The 23571-nt window shown below is 38.8% G+C and overlaps 1 protein-coding gene across 2 annotated transcripts in view; it reads right to left on the reverse strand.

Annotated features, from left to right (window-relative positions):
* Nucleotides 1–23571, reverse strand: part of LOC111154249 (WD repeat domain 7) — a 364619-nt gene that overhangs the window by 338916 nt on the left and 2132 nt on the right. The gene's annotated exons all lie outside the window — the stretch shown is intronic.

The following is a 23571-nucleotide window of genomic DNA, read 5'->3' on the forward strand; positions in this document are numbered from 1 at the left end:
TTCACTTTTTGCTACTAGTAAAAGGTATGTACTTAAGGAAAAAATTTCAAGTTCACTTCCTATTACTATAACCTTATATATATATATCATGTCCACCATTTCATAGGCTACCACAACACAATTATTTCCATTTCTTTTTTTTGCATATTTCTATTTGATATCAGAAAATGAAACAAAGCACTGAACCAATTTTAATAAAACAGGTACAGCATGTTTCCTGGCTGAAAAACATACCCAACAATGACTTTCTCAAAAAGGGAATCTGGAAGAAGTTCATTTTTCCATGTTGAAAACATTCAGTATTAAATTATATCACCCAAAGATTTCTCTCAATTAAATAAGCTCTCAGGGGGCGCCTGGGTGGCTCAGTGGGTTAAAGCCTTCGGCTCAGGTCATGATCCCAGGGTCCTGGGATCGAGCCCCGCATCGGGCTCTCTGCTCAGCGGGGAGCCTGCTTCCTCCTCTCTCTCTGCCTGTCTCTCTACCTACTTGTGATCTCTATCTGTCAAATGAATAAATAAAAAAATCTTTTAAAAATAAATAAATAAATAAATAAATAAGCTCTCAGCACTGAAGACAATATGGAAGGATCTGGAAAGAACACCATTTCTCTATATTTGGGGAGTCATATTCAGTGCATATTGTTTTGCTTAAAGAAAATCCAATATAAGGACTCAGGACTAAGGAATATGTGTGCTATGGGGAGATGGGCCTGCTCTGATGCAAAAGGAAAGAGCATTCTGGTATTTGAGTGATAAGGCAACTCAAGGAAACCTAGAAGAATAATGCATTTCATAGCCCCTAAAACAAGTGAAAATAATCATCTGTAATATGACAAAGGCATATAGCATATCATTAGAAAACATATCAATCTCTGACTCAAGTTCTCCAGAAACTAAAATAATTATGAAGATTTAGAAAAAAAAAAAAAATACCCCACATCCTCCCAGTCAACAAGTCAACAAGAATCTGAGAGGAATTCTCATTAAGGGCAATGAAGGATTTTCAGAGAGAACTGTCTTAGTTTCCTAGGGTTGCCACGACCACAAACTGAATAGCTTTAACAACAGAATGTATTGTCTCACAGTTCTTGAGCCTTCAAATCTGAAATCAGATGTAGGCAGGGTTCACTGTGAAGGGAAGGATCTACTCCAGGCCCCTCTCCTTGCTTGTAGAAGGCCATCTCCATGCTCGTATGGCATTCTCCCTGTGGCACATCTGTCTCTGCACATCTGTCTCCAAATTTCCCCCCTTTTAATAAGGACATCAGTTATACTGGATTAGGACCCACCTTGATAACCATCATTTTAGCTTGATGACCTCCATTAAAACCCTACCTATGTCCAAATGAGGTTACATTCGGAGGTACTGGAAGTTAGAATTTCAACAAAGGAATTTTAGGGGAGCACAACTCAACCCACAACAGGAATATATCCTTTTAAAGAACATAACCTGGGGCGTCTGGGTGGTCAGTCAGCTAAGCATCTGCCTTTGGCTCAGGTCATGATCCTGGGACCCTGAGATGGAGCCCCATGTCGGGCTCCCTGCTCAGCAGGGAGTTTGTTTCTCCCTCTCCCTCTGCCTGCCCCCAGGCCCACGTGCATGTGTGCATGTTCTCTCTCTCTCTCAAAAAAAAAAAATTTTAAAAAAAAAAAAAAGAAGAAGAACATAACCTAGAACTAATTAATTATCCAAAAAGCAATTATCCCTCAGGAAATAAAAGTAAAGAATTTCACTATGTCTTTTCCAGGAGATACTACATCTGCTAGTTAACTGCATATCTGAGGAAAAAGTAAGAAATTCTGTCTAACAAAGGTAAGGAGTTACCATCTTATGTCTTACGTTGAGGACGGAGGCAGCAGGAACCAGATTCCAAAATTCACTGCTATATTTCAATGGAAATTAGACAGTAAAAACTAACCTGTCCTGACCCATATATATGTATGGATGTGTGTGTGTGTGTGTGTGTGTGTGTGTGTGTGTGTGTGTGTGTGTGTGTGTGTGTAAAACATACCCTTGTCAAAGGTCCTTAAATTATGCCCAATGTTATTTCTTGGCTGGTATACTAAAAGATCTAAATAGGGGCGCCTCAGGGTCTTGGGATCAAGCCCCCTATCAGGCTCTCTAATCAGTTCTCTGCTCCCTCCTCTCTCTCTGCCTGCCTCTCTGCCTACTTGTGATCTTTCTGTCAAATAAATAAATAAAATCTTTTAAAAAAAAAAAGATCTAAATATAAAGTACCTGTTTTGGGGGGTTTGGGTTTTTTTGTTTTGTTTTAGATTTTATTATTTATTTGACAGAGAGAGCGAGAGAGCCCAAGCACTGGGAGTGTCAGTGGGAGAAGAAGGCTCCCAACTGAGCAGGGACCCTGATGCGGGGCTCCATCCCAGGACCCTGAGATCATGACCTGAGCTGAAGGCAGACGCATAACTGACTGAGCCACCCAGACGCCCCTAGAAAGTACCTGTTAAGTGAAATATTTAGAAGGTAAATGATCATAAAGAATACCTGAAATGAAACATGAAACTGTAGTGGGACTCACAATCAGTAGCTGCTATGGATGCCTTACTGCTGGGATTAGGGTGGTTCCAATCAAATACAGAATAAACAGAAACAACTTCGAAGTAAATAATAATCAAAAGGGCTTAGTGGTCAACCAGAAGATGGTATTGAGAAAAACCAGGTTCATATAGTTTCAGATCATGGCTGGGCCAGTGGGGCGGGGGGCGGAGACTAAGTCCTATTTATAAGACTCATGTAAAGAAGTGGATTTGTGCTCCTGGGTCTCGGATATTAAAACCTCCTGGAGGGGCACCTGGGTGGCTCAGTGGGTTAAGCCTCTGCCTTCAGCTCAGGTCATGATCCCAGGGTCCAGGGATCGAGCCCCACATTGGGCTCTCTGCTAGGCAGGGAGCTTGCTTCCCCCCCTCTCTCTCTGCCTGCCTCTCTGCCTACTTGTGATTTCTTTCTGTCAAATACACAAACAAAAAATCTTTAAAAAAAAATAAATAAATAAAATAAAACCTCCTGGATATGAGGTTATTAAATCAAAGTTGGGGGCAGACTGTGGAGAAATGGCTTTGGGGGAATGTTCAAAAGTTGGAGGCAGAGAAGACCCATTTTGACACTGGCTCTCCTCTCTCTTGCCAGACATGGAGACATCCTTAATGATGCTGGGTTAGTTCAAAAAATAAGAGTGCTCAGGCTTTACAACACTTCCTTACCCTACACTAGACTTTTTGTTATGTAGGAAAAATAAGCTCTATTAGTTTTTTACAACACTTCCTTACCCTACACTAGACTTTTTGTTATGTAGGAAAAATAAGCTCTATTAGTTTAAGGCCACAATTTTTAAGTTTTGTTATGCATAAATATTATGATCTTTCTCACAGATACACTACACCCCCAAATTTGTAAAAATAATATTCATGGCAAACATATGTGGTAAGAAGAAAGACAAAGAATTACATAAAGGAAAAATGTTAAGACCCCTACAAAGTAAGGGGTGGCTTTGTTGGAGGTGAGAAGAGGACAAGGAAACAAATACAACTGTCATCCTGTGGCCAAGCTCCTTCACACACCAGCAGAAGATAATTAAAATTCATCATTAGCTGATCAACTTGTGAAAGACAAACTTAAGATGGTTTAGGTAGGTCACTGTAAAATGTATGTATACTTCAATTTTATACAAGTCCAATATAAATAAGCTCTATTAGTTTAAGGCCACAATTTTTAAGTTTTGTTATGCATAAATATTATGATCTTTCTCACAGATACACTACACCCCCAAATTTGTAAAAATAATATTCATGGCAAACATATGTGGTAAGAAGAAAGACAAAGAATTACATAAAGGAAAAATGTTAAGACCCCTACAAAGTAAGGGGTGGCTTTGTTGGAGGTGAGAAGAGGACAAGGAAACAAATACAACTGTCATCCTGTGGCCAAGCTCCTTCACACACCAGCAGAAGATAATTAAAATTCATCATTAGCTGATCAACTTGTGAAAGACAAACTTAAGATGGTTTAGGTAGGTCACTGTAAAATGTATGTATACTTCAATTTTATACAAGTCCAATATATAAAAGCTAGTCCTGCTGAATTTATAAGAGAATTCAAGAAATTTCCACATCCAAAGAACACATCAATATTTCCTTTCAGCACTGAAGTGTGCTAGTTCTTACTTTCAAGATTCCTTTGGATATTCTAGGTCCTCTTAACTTCCACACAAATTGAAAAATCAGCTTGTAAATGTCTGCAGAAAAGCCTGATGAGTCATGATTATGCCTAGAGCTGCATCAAATTCATGTATCAATCTGGGGAGCAATGTTTCAATGAAATATTACTAGTGCAAAAGTGTATTCTAAAAGCAATCTTAGTGTGGGCACCTGGGTGGCTCAGCTAGTTAAGCATCTGCCTTCAGCTCAGGTCATGATCTCAGAGTCCTGGGATGGATCCCCAAGTTGGGGCTCCCTGCTCAGTGGGGAGTCGTCTTCCCCCGCCCCCACCCCACCCCCACTCCTGCTCTCTTGCTCTCTCTCACTCAAATAAATAAGATCTTTTAAAAAATAAATAATGGAATCTTACTTCTTAAAGGGATGTACGGTCAAAGTAGCACATGCAGCTTTTTGATGAGACTCCACCACTCTTCTTTCTCAATATAAATGAATACAACCTGGTCCAACACGGTTAACCAAACAAGAAAATCAAACAGAAATCAAATAATTTTGTAGCTCTCTCCTGAAAGGTTCTGAATTCTTCCTATCACTTTTTTGAGAGAGTAACACTTTTCTTCTAGAAAATAAAAAATTTAATAGAGAACAAACTGACGGTTACTAGACTGAGGTGGATGGGGAGATGGGTAAAATAGCGATGGGAATTAAGGAGTATACTTGTGATGACTACCAGGTAGTGTATGGACATGATGAATCACTATACTGTACACTTACAACTAATCTTACACTGTATGTCAACTAACTGGAATTTAATAAATTTTTTTTTAAAAAATGAATTACATGGAAGAAAGAACAAAAAAAGTTTATTTTCTCCTTAAAAGTACAAACATATCGGGGCGCCTGGGTGGCTCAGTTGGTTAAGCGACTGCCTTTGGCTCAGGTCATGATCCTGGAGTCCTGGGATCAAGTCCCATATCAGGATCCCTGCTTGGCAGGGAGTCTGCTTCTCCCTCTGACCCTTCCCCTTCTCATGCTCTCTCTCTGTGTGTCTCTCATTCTCTCTCTCTCAAATAAATAAATAAAATCTTTAAAAAAAAGAAAAAGTACAAACATATCTACTCACCAGCGACAAGGAAGAAACACTGTGAGGTATGTGTACTATATTTATATGTATAAAATTAATGCCATATATGCTAAAATGAACATGTACCTAATGTATGAACACTTTTAATTTTGACAAGCTTTTTTAAGGTATAGTATTTTTTAAGGTATTTTTTAAGGTATAGTAACATGTTCTCCATCGAAACAAATTATTCTTGGAAGAGAGATACTATTACTCTTTCTTTTTTTTTTTTTTTTCAAAGATTTTATTTATTTATTTGACAGACAGAGATCACAAGCAGGCAGAGAGGCAGGCAGAGAGAGAGGAGGAAGCAGGCTCTACGCCAAGCATAGAGCCCGATGTGAGGCTCAATCCTAGGACCCCGGGATCATGACCTGAGCCGAAGGCAGAGGCTTTAACCCACTAAGCCACCCAGGTGCCCCACTATTACTCTTTCTTAAGAGCTTACAATTCCCTTTAGCATACACAATAAACACATTCTATTCATGAAAATTTGAGAGACTGTAAGATTCTAACTTGAATTTCTGAATCAAAGAAAAGACATATTACTTTTAGTACTTATTTTGACTAGATACAGTACAATGAGTATTAATTCCGTAAAACCTAGAAATCTGGTCATGGTGTAATAATTAACAGGAATTTCTTGGAACATCTACTGAAGAAATTATCATTATAAAGAAATGATCTTGGGGCACCTGGGTGGCTCAGTTAATTGAGCACCTGACCCTTGGTTTCAGCTCAGGTCATGATCTTATGGGTCATGGGATCCAGCCCCACAACAGACTTCCCAATCAGTGGGAAGTCTGCTTGAAGATTCTCCCTCTCTGCCCTTCTCCTCGCTCTCGTACACACAGTGCATGCTCCCTCTCAATAAATAAATAAACCTTGGGGCACCTGGGTGGTTCAGTGAGTTAAAGCCTCTGCCTTCGGCTCAGGTCATGATCCAGGGTCCTGGGATCAAGCCCCACATCAGGCTCTCTGCTCTGCGGGGAGCCTGTTTCCCTTCCTCTCTCTCTGCCTGCCTCTCTGCCTACTTGTGATCTCTGTCGAGTAAATGAATAAAATCTTTAAATAAATAAATAAATAAATAAATAAATCTTGAGAAAAAATAAAGAAACATGATCTATAAGATGCTTCCTATAATTCAGTCACTGGTATTTATTTAATAACCTGGGCCATTTTAGAGACTAATTCATTTACCTTACACTAATCCTTCCATGGTACTTGTCACTTATAACCAAACCAATGGATGTCCTGTGAATTACCTAAAATTTCACAAAATCCTCAATCACTAGGCCATAGACCTTTGGGTTTTCAACATATTTTTTTTTTCTCTCGTGCTTTTTGGTGTAATAAAGTCTTCTACATCTATCTGACCCTATATACCATGTGAATATATAGCTTAGATAAAAGAAGAGAGAAGAAAGAAATCAAACAAAGGAACAGGATAAGGAATCTTTAGTTCATTATATGAGCATTGTATGTGCAAACACTCTTAATACAAGGAAATACATACAGGAAAAAAATTATAATCTCAGTCCATCAAAAATACAAATGCTTCAAAACATTTTTTTCTTTTTTTTTTTTTTTTAACATATAATGTATTTGTTTCAGGGGTACTGGTCTGTGAATCATCAGTCTTACACGATTCACAGCACTCACCACAGCACATACCCTCCCCAATGTCCATAACCCAACCACCCTATCCCTCCCCTCCACCCCAGTAACCCTCAGTTTGTTTCCTGAGATTAAGAGTCTCTTATGGTTTGTCTCCTTCCCCCGTCCCGTCTTATTTCATTTTTCCCTCCCTTCCCCCCACTACCCCCCCACCATGCCTCTCAAATTCCCCATATCAGAGAAATCATACGATAATTGTCTTTTTCTGATTTACTTATTTCGCTCAGCATAATGCCCTCTAGTTCCATCCACATCGTTGCAAATGGCAAGATTTCATTTTCTGATGGCTGCATAGTATACCATTGTATATACACACCACATCTTCTTTATCCATTCATCTGTTGATGGACATCTAAGTTCCTTCCAGAGTTTGGTTATTGTGGACATCGCTGCTATAAACATTTGGGTGCATGTGCCCCTTTGGATCACTACATTTGTATCTTTCGGGTAAATACCCAGTAGTGCAATTGCTGGGTCATGCGGTGAAATTTTAGAAAAGCCACCAAAGGCACTAATGAAATAACACGAAATAAAGGATACCCTGGCTTACGATACTAGACTATCACGTCAAATACCTCCAAGAAGAACTGACTGAGGCTTCCACCTGGTAACCGAGTCTAAGTGACTGATTAAAACAACAAATGGGCAAATTAGCCAGGACCTAACCCTATAATTGGGCTGGACACAGGAACTTAAGTTTGAATTTCTTCAAACTGAGTAACAGATAAGCCAAGACACTCGAAATGGGCACCACATGGGGAGTTAAGAGGAATTAAAATACAGAGTATGCAGTTTTCCAACCATCATCATTCAACTGCTCTATTAATTAGCTAATAATCCATTCCTTGTTTACAACACTATCACCTAGTGTATGAAGGGAGTTAAACATGTTCCAAAAAAGCTTTATATTAAATGGGAATGAAACAAGTCCTGGAATAGGATTGAGATTTTTAAAAATTCCTATTTTCATGGAAAAGGCCCAAAGCAAAAGTGATTGAACAAATTATTTTTTTTTAAGTTTTTTTTTTTTTTTAAGATTTTATTTATTTATTTGACAGAGAGAGATCACAAGTAGACAGAGAGGCAGGCAGAGAGAGGGAGGGAAGCAGGCTCCCTGCCAAGCAGAGAGCCCGATGCGGGACTCGACCCCAGGACCCTGAGATCATGACCTGAGCCGAAGGCAGCGGCTTAACCCACTGAGCCACCCAGGCGCCCGATTGAACAAATTATTAATATGACATAGTTATGTCATATTAATGACATAACTTTAATAGAAACTCTGAAGAAAATTATCTAACTCTCCAAAATATTGTGTACAATATATTCATATTTTGCCACTAATATATCAAAGAAAAATGTTAGCTTTCAAATTATAAATAGACAGGGTCTAAGACTAGATGCCTCTAGAAGCAGAAGAATACTAGAAACGCTCAATTTTCATTCATGTTTGTAACAAAATCTTGCTTAAAATTAAATTTAGAGATTGGTTATTAAATAAAATTAACTGATCAAGCTTCACAGTCAAATATCAGGAGTCCTAGATGCTACCACTCACTGTGCCACCAATCATGCAGTCTTTGATCATACCAATTCTAAGGCTTAGTTTTCTCCCTAAGAGTTATTTATAAAATTAATTTTGAATCCTTTTGAAGTCAAAAAAATCAAAGAGCAAGGATCTCAATGTCTACCTCTAAGTCATCTCTGGTGGTTGCTTTAATTTCATGTATTTCTCTATTTCAATGAATCTCCTCTATTTCTCATTCTGTATAGAAATATAATTGTACCTCAGTCAACAACAATAAAAATAATCATAACCGAACGAACTTAACAATCAGAACTGTATTCAAATCCTGGCTCTTCTGTGGAATCTTGAAAAAGTTACCTCTCTGGGTCTCAGCTTCCCCATGTGTAAAAGATGGACAATAATACCCTCTTTTTTTTTTCCTTTCTTTTTTTTTTTTTTTTTTTAAGATTTTAGTTATTTATTTCACAGAGAGAGACACAGTGAGAGAGGGAACACAAGCAGAGGGAGTGGGAGAGGGAGAAGCAGGCTTCCCTCCAAGCAGAAAGCCCAATGCGGGGCTTGACCTTTACTAATGACTGAGCCACCTAGGTGCCCCAATTATACCCTCTTTCAAGAAAGCTGTCTTACATTGGGAGGGTATGTGCTATGGTGAGTGCTATGAAGTGTGTAAACCCGGCGATTCACAGACCTGTACCCCTGGGGCTAATAATACATTATATGTAAATAAATAAATAAATAAATAAGAAAGAAAGCAAGCAAGCAAGCTGTCCTAATGATTGAGAGAAACCATACATGTAATGCAACTAGTGAAATACCTAGCACATGGAAGATGGTTAGTAAATAATTTTTTAAAAAGACAGATTTTGCTACATCTTCACATTCTGCTTCCACATCCACTGGTTTCTTCCAGCACTGCCATTTCATATTTTATAAAGTTGGATTTTTAATAAGGTTATGATCTTTCAATGACTTTCTGCTATAACATAAAAGAACTACTGTATATGCTTTTCAGACACAATTCTATTATCTGCAAATATGGCAACTCACTTCTGCATGACTTTATTAGAAGTAATGCTACAAACTCCTATGTGATACTTAAACAGCTTTCAAACTAAAATCTGTCTCCTAATAACAATAATTAGTATACATTTGAGAGCAGCACTTCCCAAGTTTTCATTTTGTGCCTATAGCATGGCATTACAGCAATAGATAAAATGGACACAATTCAACTATCCAATGGGACTTATACACATACAAGCAAACAATGACCACAGAGTGTCATATAGGAGAAATCTCAAGACCTATGAAGACACAAAAGATAGATATCCTAACCTACACTTTAATGGATCCAGGAAGGATTCTTGGAAGAAATAATGGTGAGAATGAGTAGGAATTAACCCAGGAAGAAGCTTAAGGAATCACATGTTCTAAATCCCATAGGTAAGAGAGCTCAATTCTTTCTCGACAGAGAAAATGGTAGAGTTGGCATTCAGAGCACAAAGGCCAAATGATGAGACAAAAAACAACAGGTGGATTTGCACCAAATCATAAAGGATTTAATCAGCCATCTGAAGGAATGTGGAGTTTAACCTGACAGCAATAGGAAACAGGTCAAGTGTTTTGAATCTGAATTTGCTTTTCAGAAAGATCACTCTAGCTGCAATACAACGGATAGGGATAAAACTCTGGGTTTGAAGACCAGTGGGGCTACTGCACTACTGCTAGTAAGAAATGATGTTACTGAAATTTATCTCAATCTCTCATTACTTATTTCTGCATTTTTGTGTTTAATGAACAAATGACTATTACTCTCCCCCTGCTGCTCTTTATGCTCATGTTCCCTAAGATCAAGAACCACATCTGTGTATTCACCACATAATGCTTGGCATAATGTCTGCATAAATGAGGTCTTTAATAAATACATGATGCAAGGTAGTAGTGGTGAGACCAGCAATAATAAGATGAAGAGGAGAGCTGTTTTAGAGATACAATAGATAGGATCTGGTGTTCAGAGCACCAAGTTGATAAAGATGCAACATGGATTTTGATACAGGTTCTACACAAGGGCACTAGGAGGACAAGAGAAAAAAAAAAAGCATTTTGAAATATTAAAAGTCCTCAACATAAAGGACTATTATTATGATACAGATGCCCAGTAAAGTCATCAAGACATCGGATTCTAATACATGAAACAAATTATTCTACACCTAACCAGAATTTACTAACTATAGGTTTTGAGAAGGGAGAAGATATTACAGGGTTTCACATTAGTCTTGAGCAGCATCAGACTAAAGAGACTTAGTGACCTATAAGTAGTTCTCTAAATAGAGAAGCGACATGCTAAAACTCAGCGACATAGTATAAATTTCAGATTAACATGGAGGAAAACACTACAGACAGGGAAACAAATACGATGCTACTACAACTAGCCTGAGTGCACAGAGATAAGAAACTTAGCTAAAATTATGAGTTTTGAAAGGAAAAGAAAATACAAGACAATAAAGAAAAATAGTAAATCATGGGGTTTGATGCAATGTGTAAGGCCAGAGGCTGTAGACAAAGACATGTGACTGTTACTTTCTAAGCAGAGTGAGATGGAAAGAGGGAGGAAACATGAGGGGAGGAAGGAAAGTGATAACATAAATGAGGTAAAAGCGGAACAGACGCATCATCTGGTATCTGAGAAATTACAACTCAGAAAATATTTGCATTAAATGGGAGCAGAGAACTCAACAGAAAGTGTTCTACAAGAGCAGCAAAAATGCAATCACCCTTTGCCTGCCTCAGTAAATCAAGTCACTGTAAGTTGATGAAACATGGGTCTACCTCCATGGCTTTGTTTGTTTTTTACATTTAAGCTTTTTTAAAAGAAAGGCTTTTATAGTTGACAAAAAATAAAAAATAAACTGTCTTCCTAATTTAAAAATGGAAAGATTATAGCCCATATACCATCTAACAATTTTTATTTTGTTGGGTATTTAGGTCCATTGGCAATTCTCTCAAAATCATATGGCAAACAGATCTTAGCCCAGAGGCATATACAGGCCTCCAGATTCCTAATGCAATAAATACTCTCCACTATTTTTTTTAAAGTAGGTTCTATGCCCAATGTGAGGCTTGAGCTCAACCCTGAGATCAAGAGTTGCATGCTCTATCTTCTTAGCCAGCCAGGAGTCCCTACTCTTCACTATTCTGTATTATCTTCATTTACTGCAAACTTCCATATACCAGAAAATGTCATTGTCCAGTCAACCTGGTTAATCAATGTGTTTTTCTAAATCACGTTACTCAAAGGTAAGTAGAACTCTAGTATTCATGGATAAAATAATGTGTCTCAGCTCAGCAGCATATGGGGGAGAGAGGGAGAAATGGGGTGGAGGAGATGTTGAAAGGGATAAAGGTGAAACAGGATCACGAGTGTGAGGGATGGTCTGCATCCAGACCCTCCTCTGGCAGTTAAGGACTTACAACCCAGCTGCTGAGAGCCCTGGGTTGTCTGCCCCCACTAAGGACTGCCTTAGCCAAAGGAAGATCCTTTGCCCAAGCTCTCATCCCTTCCCACAGGATAGCCCATATCCAGCGACTAATCAGCTCAAGGACATAAAAACCAGGCCCCCTCAAATCAAGTTAGCCCTAAAGGGTCGTTCTATCTTCAGAATTCCCCTCACCCTCCAGGCTCAACTGAGATTCCACTGAGACTCATCACAACTCAACTTCTCTCTTTGGCAGAACCTGCTTTCTGTGCTTCCCCACCCCCTACGCAAACCCCTCACTCCGTGTTTTGGTGGGCGTTTTGGGGGGTTTTTTGGTTGGCCTTTTTTTTTTTTTTTTTTTTTTTTTGAGAGAGAGAGAGAGAGAGTGAGCACGAGTGTGAGCTGGGGGCAGGGTTCAGTTAGGGGAGGAGGAAATCTCAAGCAGACTCCCCACTGAGCACTTAGCCTGAGACCATGACCTGAATCAAAATCAAGAGTTGGAAGCTTAACCAACTCAACCACCCAGGCACCCCACCCAGGGTACTGATATCAAGAGCCCTCCCTACTAAAGGTTTATTAGTGCCAATCTCTACCTCCAAGTCTGCTCACCAGAGAACCCAGGCTGCAAAAATAAGTGCCAAAGCTCTTTTTAGCACAAGAGGGTTCATTACATTATTCTATTTGTATGAATCTAAAATTTTCTCTAATTTTTAAAGGGTATATTGAAAAAAACTTTAATGTCCATCAATCAGGGATTAAATAAATTATGACAGAACCTTACCATGGAACACTGCAATGTGAGATATGAAATAATCTCCAAAATATATAGTGGGAGAAAAAGTACAATGCAGTGTGTAAAATATACTCCCATGGTGAGCGCCAAAAGGAGGATATATGTGAATCCATATACATCTAGACGTGCAACTAAACTAACACTAATTTTGTTGATAAATCATCGGTTTTATGGTTTTCCTCCCACCTTTGGATACTTCACTGTACTCCAAAATGTAGTTTAATAAATAAATAGATATGATGATTTTATTTGATTCACCAGGTTTTGTTTTAAAGATGCACATGTGCACACATGGAGTTTCCAAAAAATGTTTAACAAGAATTTATCCGCAGCCTATAATCTTTCAAATGCTAGTTCTCTGCTGTGAGTGCTCTGTCCCAAACCCCATGACTCACTATTTCTGCAAACATGTTTTCACTACATGTTCTATATACAGGTACTTAACACTTAGCCTTGTGTGTAGTTAGTTGTTTAGAAATTTGATGTTCCATTACAGTGTGTGTTCCTCAAGGGTAAAACCAGATCACCTATGTAAACCCACCACCTTTGTTATTTAATCATTATCAAGCAAACTGCATTCTGCGGGATTTGCAGCGGCTGACCAGCACCTAGAATAGTAACTGACTTCCACTAGTGGTCGGTATGTATCTCCTGAATGAGTAAACAGAGAATAACAATAACTAGCATTTTACTAAGCTCTCACGGTGTGCCAAGCAAGAGAAGATCTTTTTTCTTCTTCTTCTTTTTTTTTTTTTTTTGCTAAATCTGACTCCTTCTGGACTCTTTCAAGAATCTTACTCCCTTAATTATCCTCCTGTCAATCATTTTAATTTCTACTAAATTAGCCTTCATCCTTCAAACATGTTCACATGTCACTTTTGTCCAAAACACCCTCCTTTGTACCGGCCCCTGGTTGTAAATCCAGTTCTCTCTGACATTCTAATCACAATCAACATTTTGAAACCTGTGATCTTTGGCTCCCTGTTTCCATCCTTGCTACAAAAGTCCTCATGTAATTGAGTTTCGATCCTCAAACAAGATCCAAGGATCTCAAGATCTCCCACTACATGAAGAGATCACCAATTTCTCTAACAGGACACTCCAGGGCAGAACTCTCCATTACTAAGAGAGAGAAGCAAGGCCTTGGAGAGACCTGAGAAAAGAGAATGCTTTGTCATTAGTAAGGCTGCTAGTTTGACATGGCTGAACAATTGCCAATCCCCAACCCTCTCCCTTTGGTTTCCGTTTCAGTTTTCTCGCAATTATCCTCTTTCTATTTTTTCAGCTTTCTTCTGCCTAGATATATGAAGGCCCAGAAAGCCAAAGAAGAGGGACACCTGGGTGGCTCAGTCATTAAGCATCTGCCTTCGGCTCAGGTCACGATCCCAGGGTCCTGGGATCAAGCCTCGCATTGGGCTCCTTATTTGGCCAGAAGCCTGCTTCTCCCTCTCCCACTGCCCCTGCTTGCGTCTCTTGCTGTGTCTCTTGCTGTGTCTCTCGCTGACAAATAAATAAATAAAATCTTTAAAAAGAAAGAAAGAAATAAAGATAACCAAAGAAGAATTCAAGAAACAAGGAAAGATCTTATATCTGTTTTTCATTAAATTTGGACTACTTAATTTGATTATTCTTTTAATAAAAAACTCAGGATGAAACTTACTTTTCCCCTTATGACTCTCCCCAATTTTTTATTATGAAAAATTTCAAATGTACAAAAGGTTCAAAAAATAGTATAAAGATCACTCAACAAATATCATATTTCCTGTGTCAATATTTGTATATGTATGTATATACATACATATACCTATATACATACTCTTTGTTGCTAAACCAGTTGAAAATAACCTACATACATCATGACAAAACACTAAATAAAGAGCTTAAAAATAAAGAGCATTCTCCTTCATAAACACAGTATTATCACAATCACCATTATCAACACCATAATAATTCTTTAACAGAACCTAACTGTCCAGTCCACAAATTACTTCAACTGTCTAAAAATGTCTTTTGTAGCTTTTTTTAAACCGGCAAATATTCAAGCTATATGCATTGAATTTGGCTGTTATGTCTAAAGAGTAGTCTTTAGTTCTAGAACACTCCCAATCTCCTTTACATTAACTCTAAAAAACAAAACAAAATCAATTGCTTACAAAATGTTACACATTTTAGATTTGTGTGATCTTTTTTTGATGTCATTTACCTTGTTTCTCTATTTCCTATTTTCCTATAAACCAGAATTTAGATCTAAAGTCATCATTAGGCTCAAGTAAAACATCTCTGGCAAGAATACATCGTAAGTGATGCTACACACTTCATACTACTTCACCACAGGAGGCATGGAACATCGCATTGTCCCACACCATTTGGTTAAGATGCTGACTACCAGATATTTCCACTGTGCTGTTTTTTTTTTTTCCTCCTTTAAAGCTATCAATAACCAGGGTGCCTGGGTGGCTCAGTGGGTTAAGCCTCTGCCTTCGGCTGAGGTCATGATTTCAGGGTTCTAGGATCAAGCCCCGCATGGGGCTCTCTGCTCAGCAGGGAGCTCGTTTCCCCCTCTCTTTCTGCCTGCTGCTCTGCCTACTTGTGATCTCTCTCTCTCTCTGTCAAATAAATAAATAAAATCTTAAAAAAAAAGCCATCAATAACGTATGGAATGATACTCTGATAAGACCACCGTATTCTGCAATATCCCACGTGACACTGACATCTCACGTGATTTCTAAAAGCTCTAAAACAGAATAATATGTGAAAAATCTAGTATGATATCAATGTTGATCTCTCAACATTACTTTTTAAACTCTCAAATGCAAAAGATGTATTTCTATTCCACGGACGCAGGCATTTTCATAAGGGGGTCAACAACATCTCAGTACATGTACTTCCTATCCCTCAGGCAGGGCCCCTGAGATTTGTAAATAACAAACTCAAATTCTCTCTCATGAGAACAGGCACACATGAACAAGAGGAGGCCTATACTACCCGCCTTCCTCTGGGGAACATGAGTAACAGGGACTATAGAGTAAATAGCAGAACTTAGCTTGCCACAGTTACAATGAAAGAAAGAAGAGTCTATAAAGGTTAGCTCAGATTCTCATAGAATATTCCTACATCGTTTGTCAGAAGAGTGTCTTCAGGTCAAATTCACAATACAAAGCGATGAAGGAAGTGATCATTAAGATTATGAATTTTCAGGGGCACCTGGGTGGCTCAGTGGGTTGAGGCCTCTGCCTTCGGCTCAGGTCGTGATCCCAGGGTCCTGGGATCGAGCCCCAAGTCAGGCTCTCTGCTTCACGGAGAGCCTGTTTCCTCCTCTCTCTGCCTGCCTCTCTGCCTACTTGTGATCTCTGTCTGTGAAATAAATAAATAAAATCTTTAAAGGGGCGCCTGGGTGGCTCAGTGGTTAAAGCCTCTGCCTTCAGCTCAGGTCGTGATCCCAGAGTCCTGGGATCGAGCCCCGCATCCAGCTCTCTGCTCAGCAGGGAGCCTGCTTCCCTCTCTCTCTCTCTCTGCCTGCCTCTCTGCCTACTTGTGATCTCTCTCTGTCAAATAAATAAATAAACTTTAAAAATAAATAAATAAAATAAAATAAAATCTTTAAAAAAAAAGATTATGAATTTTCATTGTGCTGCATTTTTGTTACCAATTTATTGAAGATTTGAAAAAAACTGAACTGGGCCATAAAGACTGTTTACTGGAATGCAATGAGATAGCCAGGTCATAACATGCTGAAGGAACTACCGAGCTGCTTACTCAGAACAAAAGGTTTCCGGATTGGGGCGCCTGGGTGGCTCAGTGGGTTAAAGCCTCTGCCTTCAGCTCAGGTCATGATCCCAGGGTCCTGGGATCGAGCCCCGCATCGGGCTCTCTGCTCAGCGGGGAGCCTGCTTCCTCCTCTCTCTTTCTCTGCCTGCCTCTCTGCCTACTTGTGATCTCTGTCAAATAAATAAATAAAATCTTTAAAAAAAAAAAAAAAAAAAAAAAAGGTTTCCGGATTAAAGAGCTGTGAGGGACACAACCTTTTGAACACTAAGCTTGTCACTAGCTTGACAAGATCATACTTTATTATTTGAGTGGCAAGAAAACAATTCCCAATGAACATGACACTTAAGGACTCCTTTTTTTTTTTTTTTTTTTAAGATTTTATTTAATTATTTGTCAGAGAGAGAGAGAGGGACAGAGAGCAAGCACAGGCAGACAGAATGGCAGGCAGAGGCAGAGGGAGAAGCAGGCTCCCTGATGAGCAAGGAGCCCGATGTGGGACTCGATCCCAGGACGCCGGGATCATGACCTGAGCCGAAGGCAGCTGCCCAACCAACTGAGCCACCCAGGTGTCCCTAAGGACTCCTTTTTTAAGGGAGTTCCAGTATTGTTTCAAAAGGACATGTGTAGGGTGCCTGGGTGGCTCAGTGGGTTAAGCCACTGCCTTCGGCTCAGGTCATGATCTCAGAGTCCTGGGATTGAGCCCCGCATCGGGCTCTCTGCTCAGCAGGGAGCCTGCTTCCTCCTCTCTCTCTGCCTGCCTCTCTGCCTGCTTGTGATCTCTCTCTGTCAAAAAAAAAAAAAAAAATTTTAAAAAAAAAAAAAAAAAAAAGGACATGTGTAACGAGCAGACGGCAACAGAAGACGACACTTATTTCTTACTGCCAAACAGCCCTGATGCACGAGAGTCAGGTTTTGAAGAACCGTAGAGCTATCTGTTCAAAAAATGTATCACAATTTTTTAAATGACTCATAGATTTTGAGACATGAGTCATGTTCTAAATTTCTATAACTGCAATCAGGACATCTGAGCTCAACTTACGCTCTATCACCAAACTGCCTCAGTTTCAAGAGTTACTGATTAAACTAAAAGCAAACTATGCCCATCAAGCCCCTACATCTTAGGTAAAACAGGCCCCACTTGGTAGAACCAACTTTGACCCACTAGCCTCTATCTCATCTGCGTCTCCAATTATTCCTACATGTTTCCCTTCTCTCACTTCGTCATCAAAGCTATATTAAGCACTGACGTTTCTCATTCCTCACAAATTAAACTACCCAGGTAGAAACAAACATGCTCTTCCAAACTGGAAGTGGAACTCTCCCAGTATTCTGGGGATCAGGACGGTATGCCGGGTAAGTCAAAGATCTGACAGTCATACTGACGAGGGACTAATCCAGCTCCTCCGTTTACTAGCTGCAAACCGTAAGGGAATATGGAACCTCTTTCCAAGTCAGAATGCCCTCATTTTTAACATTACCCTTCTTCTTAGAGACTCCAGAAAAGTGTTCTGCCTGTCACAAAACTGCTCTTGACAAGTCACCAATGACCTCTCCAACACTAAATCTGATGTCAAGTCCTAATCCTAATCTCTCCTGACCTACCAGCAGCATTTGGCATAGTCCATACTTCCTCTTCCTTGAAACACTTCTTCTCTCACCCTCCAAGTCTTCACACTTTCCTGATATATCTCTAGCTTTAGTCTCCATTTTTCCTCATTTTTGACCTTTAAATGCTGGCATACCAAGAGCTTAGTCCTTGGACTCCTTTCCTGACAACACTCCTTCCCTTTCTCCCTCCTTCAGGGATTTCACCAAGCCTCGCAGCTTAAATACCAACTACATGTTGACAATGCCCAATTACAGCTTGGGGCTCTCTTCTGACTCCAAACTCACCTATCCAGCTTCCTACTCAGTATGTCCCTCCAGATAGCTAATTAGCTTCTCAAACTTGACCTGTTCAAAAGTAAGTCCCTGCTCTTCTTCCCCAAACTTGCTTCTCCCCCAATCTTCACCATCTTATTTAATAGCAACTCCATTTTTACAGCTTCATAGGCCAAAATCCTAGAATCATCTTTGATTCTTCTCTCACACACATTCCACCTCCCAATCCATCAGAAAACTCTACTGGCAATACCTTCAAAGAGTACTCTTTGTACTCTTTGGATATCTAGTATCCAAAGACTCCTCTACACCTTTACTACCACCACCCCATTTCAAACTGCCAGCAACTCCCATCATGGATAATACAATAGTCTCTTAACTGGTATCCCCATTTCCAACCCTTGTCCCCTTCACCATCTCAACAGAGCATCCAAAATGACACTCTTGGAAAAAAAAAAAAAAATCACATCATATCACAAAGCTACTCAGAATTCCTCCTGTGACTTCCTGTGTCACCCTGAGTAAAAGCCAAACTATTCAACCGCCTATCCTACATGAATGAAGCTGTAGTTCTCTCCTTATCCATTTTCCTTCTTGGTTTTCTTCAATTCATCAGGCAGGGTCTTATCTCAGAAGTGTCCCCCAGGTCTTCATGGTACACTCCCTCACTCTCTTCGGGTCTCTGCTAAAATGTCATCTTCTCAGGGAGGCCTTCCTTAACCAACATAAACTGTAAAATCCACCATCCCCACGGTATTTTATTTTATTTCTCCAAAGCACTTAGAATCCTTTAACATACCCAAAATTTTGCTTATTTGTCATCTGGCTTCCCCACTATAACATAAACTCCATGATTTGTTTATTGTTCTATATACTGTATTTCCAGTGCCTAGAACTTCTGCCACTTAGCAGGCACCCAAATATTTGTTCAATAAATGATCCAAGTACTGAATAAAGTGTGTTTGTTTTGGTTTTTTAAAAAGTTACAAATTAAAATCCATCTTGATCTTACATACTTTGGATTTCAAAGAAGAGTTGCTTATCAATTACTTTTTCTATAACAATGTCAGCAATTAATATAAGTCTCCCTAATCAAATCCTTAACACACTAATTGTTTTTGCCAGCTGCAAGTTGCTCCTATATTGTAGCCTTTTTCATTCTATCTGTGACACATACAAAGCCAGACATACCATAGGACCTATGCAGCTAATTAGCTGACATGGTTTACTTTAATCCCTTTTACATTCACAAAGGCCTGTTAATGAGTCACAAAACTGTTTCTTAAACTAAGTAAAGTGATATTTTATTAGTGTGAACTTTTCACTCCCCTTAATGGAGGTTTTTATTGTTTGTATTTGTAATGTTTAGAGAGAAGAAGAGCCCTTAAGGAAGACAACCAAATAAATAACTTGAATGCGAGAACAGAAGGTAACTGGCACACTCTTATCAATCTGTTATCACTGACATATATTAACTACCAACATTCAGAGAGAAATATGTATGGACAAAACACCAGTAAAATACCTTGAGTGAGCTTGAAAGGTCTTAAGTTACAGTTGCCAAGCTAAATGGAAGACAGTGGTTTAAAAAGCCATGTATTTCCTGTAATTTTCAATTCTAACCTAAAAAATAACCCTTGGCACTTCAGAAATTTTCTCTGCCCTGAACTACTCACCAATGCCCTAACATTTTACTGTTCCATCATTTTCTGATTCCCACTAATTCAAGCAACTATGAGCGAGTGTGGGGGGCGGGGGGAGGCGCTACATGTTCATTAAACATCATCAACACATTTTGGAAAAGATGTCTAATTTTATTTAAACTATTTAATATTTCATGAATATAGTATATATGTTAATAGAAAAAAAAATAAAAATTCCACTTGGACAAGGACTTTCCAAGTGATGCAGTCATGATACCAGGCTTCTCCTTCCAACAAAAATTTCTACCAGCAAAGTAGTTTTAAGTAATCAGATGAACCACATGAATAGAGTTCATGTTCTAAGCTGACATCATAGTCATAGTATCTATAAGTAGGAACATAAGGTATCCTTTTATTGATGACAGGATTCCACTGGGCCACAGAAAAACTCTCAGTTGGTTCTGCCTATGATCAATGGCATGCATATAGCTAAGACTAGGAACTCTGAATAAAGGGCAACAATGAAGGGGACAAAATGGGAACAGAACCTACAAACCTCACTAACCAATTACTTTAATCATCTGTCTCATAAAACAGACAAATGTCACAGAGAAATGTAACACATAAACCAGGAATAAAGGCACTACCTAGTTCCAGGACTAACAAACACTAAAATTATTCCCAGATTTATACTATGCATTTTGATCTCTCTCTAGTAGAACACAACAAAGATAAAATCAATGTATGGAAATCAGTAGCATTGTCTTCTACCTACAATAATCTACTTTAAAGTAGTATCTAGGCACAGTATTTTTTTTAAAGATTTTATTTATTTATTTATTTGACAGATCACAAGTAGGCAGAGAGGCAGGCAGAGGGAGAGGGAGAAGCAGGCTCCCTGCTGAGCTGAGAGCCCCATGCGGGGATCGATCCCAGGACCCTGGGATCATGACCTGAGCAGAAGGCAAAGGCTTTAACCCACTGAGCCACCCAGGTGCCCCTAGGCACAGTATTTTTTTTTAAACAACAACAACAAAATTCTGCTCAGTCCTAAATGGGAGAGACCATTCAATGTTCTTGAATCAGATGACCTAGTATTACAGAGATGTCAATTCTCCCCAAAATAAATCTGTATATTCAACGTATCCTCAATTAAAATTCTAGTTGTGTTGTTTTAGAAATTCTAGCTCCAAATATTTATAGAAAAGAGTAAAAATCCACAAATAACTAAACCAACCGTGAAAATGGGCAAAGAGGGGCACCTAGGTGGCTCAGATGGTTAGGTGTCTGCCTTTGGCTCAGGTTATGATCCCAGGGTCCTGGGATGGAGCCCTGCATAGGACTCCCCACTCAGCAGGAGTCTGCTTCTCCCTCTCTCTCCCCATCGTTCCCAGTGCTTGTGCTCTCTCGCTCTGCCAAATAAACAAATAAAATCTTTAAAAAAGAGAAAAAAGGAAAATGGGCAAAGAATGGAGAACTTGCCCTACCAGACACTTAACATCACTAGCCATTTGGAGGGACAAATTAAGACCACAATGAGATGTATTACTACACATCTAAACAGCTAAAATAAAAATACAATGATAATACCAAATGCTAGCAAGGATGCAAAGAAACTCAATCTCTAGTACATTGCTGGTGGGAACATAAAATGGTGCAGCAACTCTGCAGAACATTTTGACAGTTTCTTCACAAACTAAACATACACTTATCATACCATCCAGGAATCACCTTCCAAGGCATTTATCCCAGAAAACATGAAACTTTGTATACACACACACACTCTGTACAAGAATGTTCGCTGCACCTTTATTTGTAATGGCCAAAACTAGAAACAGCCCCAATGTCCCTGTGAATGGTTACACAAACTGCAGTACACATATACCATGGAATACTACTCAAATTATGCAACAATTTGGATGAATCTAAAAAATTATCTCACACAACAATTTGGATGAATCTCAATCTCAAAAAATCATATGTTAATTCCATTTATACAGCACTCCTATATAGATACAATTATAGAGATGGAAAGCTTGATTGCTGAGCAGAGGTTGGGATTGAAAGGAGATGGATGTGACTAAAAAGGTGTAGCGGGAAGGAGATCTTGGTGGTAATGGAGTAATGGAATAGTTCTCTATTTTGACTGCAGTGATGGTTACAGGTATCTACACAGGTGATAAAATGGCCTTGAGCCATTGTCAAGCATTGCACCAGTGTCAATTTCTAGGTTTAGCTATTGTACTATATATAGTTGGATAAAAATGTAACCATAAGGGAAATTGGGTAATGTTATATAAAATGTAACCATTGGGGGAACCAGACCTCTCTGTACTATTTTTGCAACTTCCTGTGATCTGTAATTATTTCAAACACAGACTAAAACAAAATGGGAAGAATTATTCACATAGGGGAAAAATATTAATACAAAGCCATTATGTGAAAACCACATGGTGTCACAGCAAGAGTAAACAGATAAACCAAAGGAACACAATACAGTGTTCAGAGTATGTATGAGAACTTGATATACAATAAGTGTAGCATTTTATCCAAGGGGAAAGGAGAGAATGCCACTAGGAAAACTGGCACACTACACAGGAAATAAACTGAACCTCTTCCTTGTGACATAAAAAGAGTCAGGATGCACTAAAGAACTGTATATTTCAAGGAAAACTATGAAGTTAGTAGAACATAAAATAAGAGTAACTTTATGACTTGATTTGGGGAAAGACTTCTTAAAACCCCCAAAGCACAAACTATAAGGCAATTTTTTAAAAATCTGACTACACCAAAATTGAAGATTTCTGTTCAATGAAGCACATCATGAAAAATGTTACAAATGATAGAATAGGAAGATGGATACTTAACATATTCAACAGACTAGTCTCTAAGAAAATACAAGAGCTTCTGCAGATCAACAAGAAAAGGAATGAAACCTCAAAAAAATGAGAAAGGGATGAACAATTTTACAAGAGGGAAAGTCAAAAAAATAAAATGCACATGAAGAAATGCTCAAACTCCTTAGTAACAGTGAAATGTAATTTAATGAGATTTTACTTTGTATCAATTAGCCTGGAAAAACTAGGACACTGGATAACACTAAGCAACAGTGGAGTTACAAGGACAGAGAAATCCCCAAGAACTGCCTGCAGGAATACAAACCATTACAGTTTGTTCTGAAGCACAACCTAGCAGTCCTTTGGTAAAATATATGAAATGCCCTATGATCCAGAAATCACATTCCTGGATGTAAATCTCACATCCAGAAGTCTTGGACATATGTTTATTTTGGAATTTTCTATGGCAGTAGGAAAATAAAGGTAAAACGGGTATCGACAAATTGGAGAGTAGATGGAAACCTGTAATGCATATAATCTCTGAAATACTATGCAGCAGTCACATGCAATGGACAGTGGCACAAACAGATCTTTAAAACATGGTAGGAAGAGAAAAAATTTCCAATATACAGTATTATATAACATACGTGATATGTAATATAGAACATAAAAATAT

The sequence above is a fragment of the Enhydra lutris genome, unplaced genomic scaffold (assembly GCF_002288905.1).
Source record: "Enhydra lutris kenyoni isolate GAN:26980312 unplaced genomic scaffold, ASM228890v2 scaffoldscaffold36, whole genome shotgun sequence".
Lineage (NCBI taxonomy): Eukaryota > Metazoa > Chordata > Mammalia > Carnivora > Mustelidae > Enhydra > Enhydra lutris.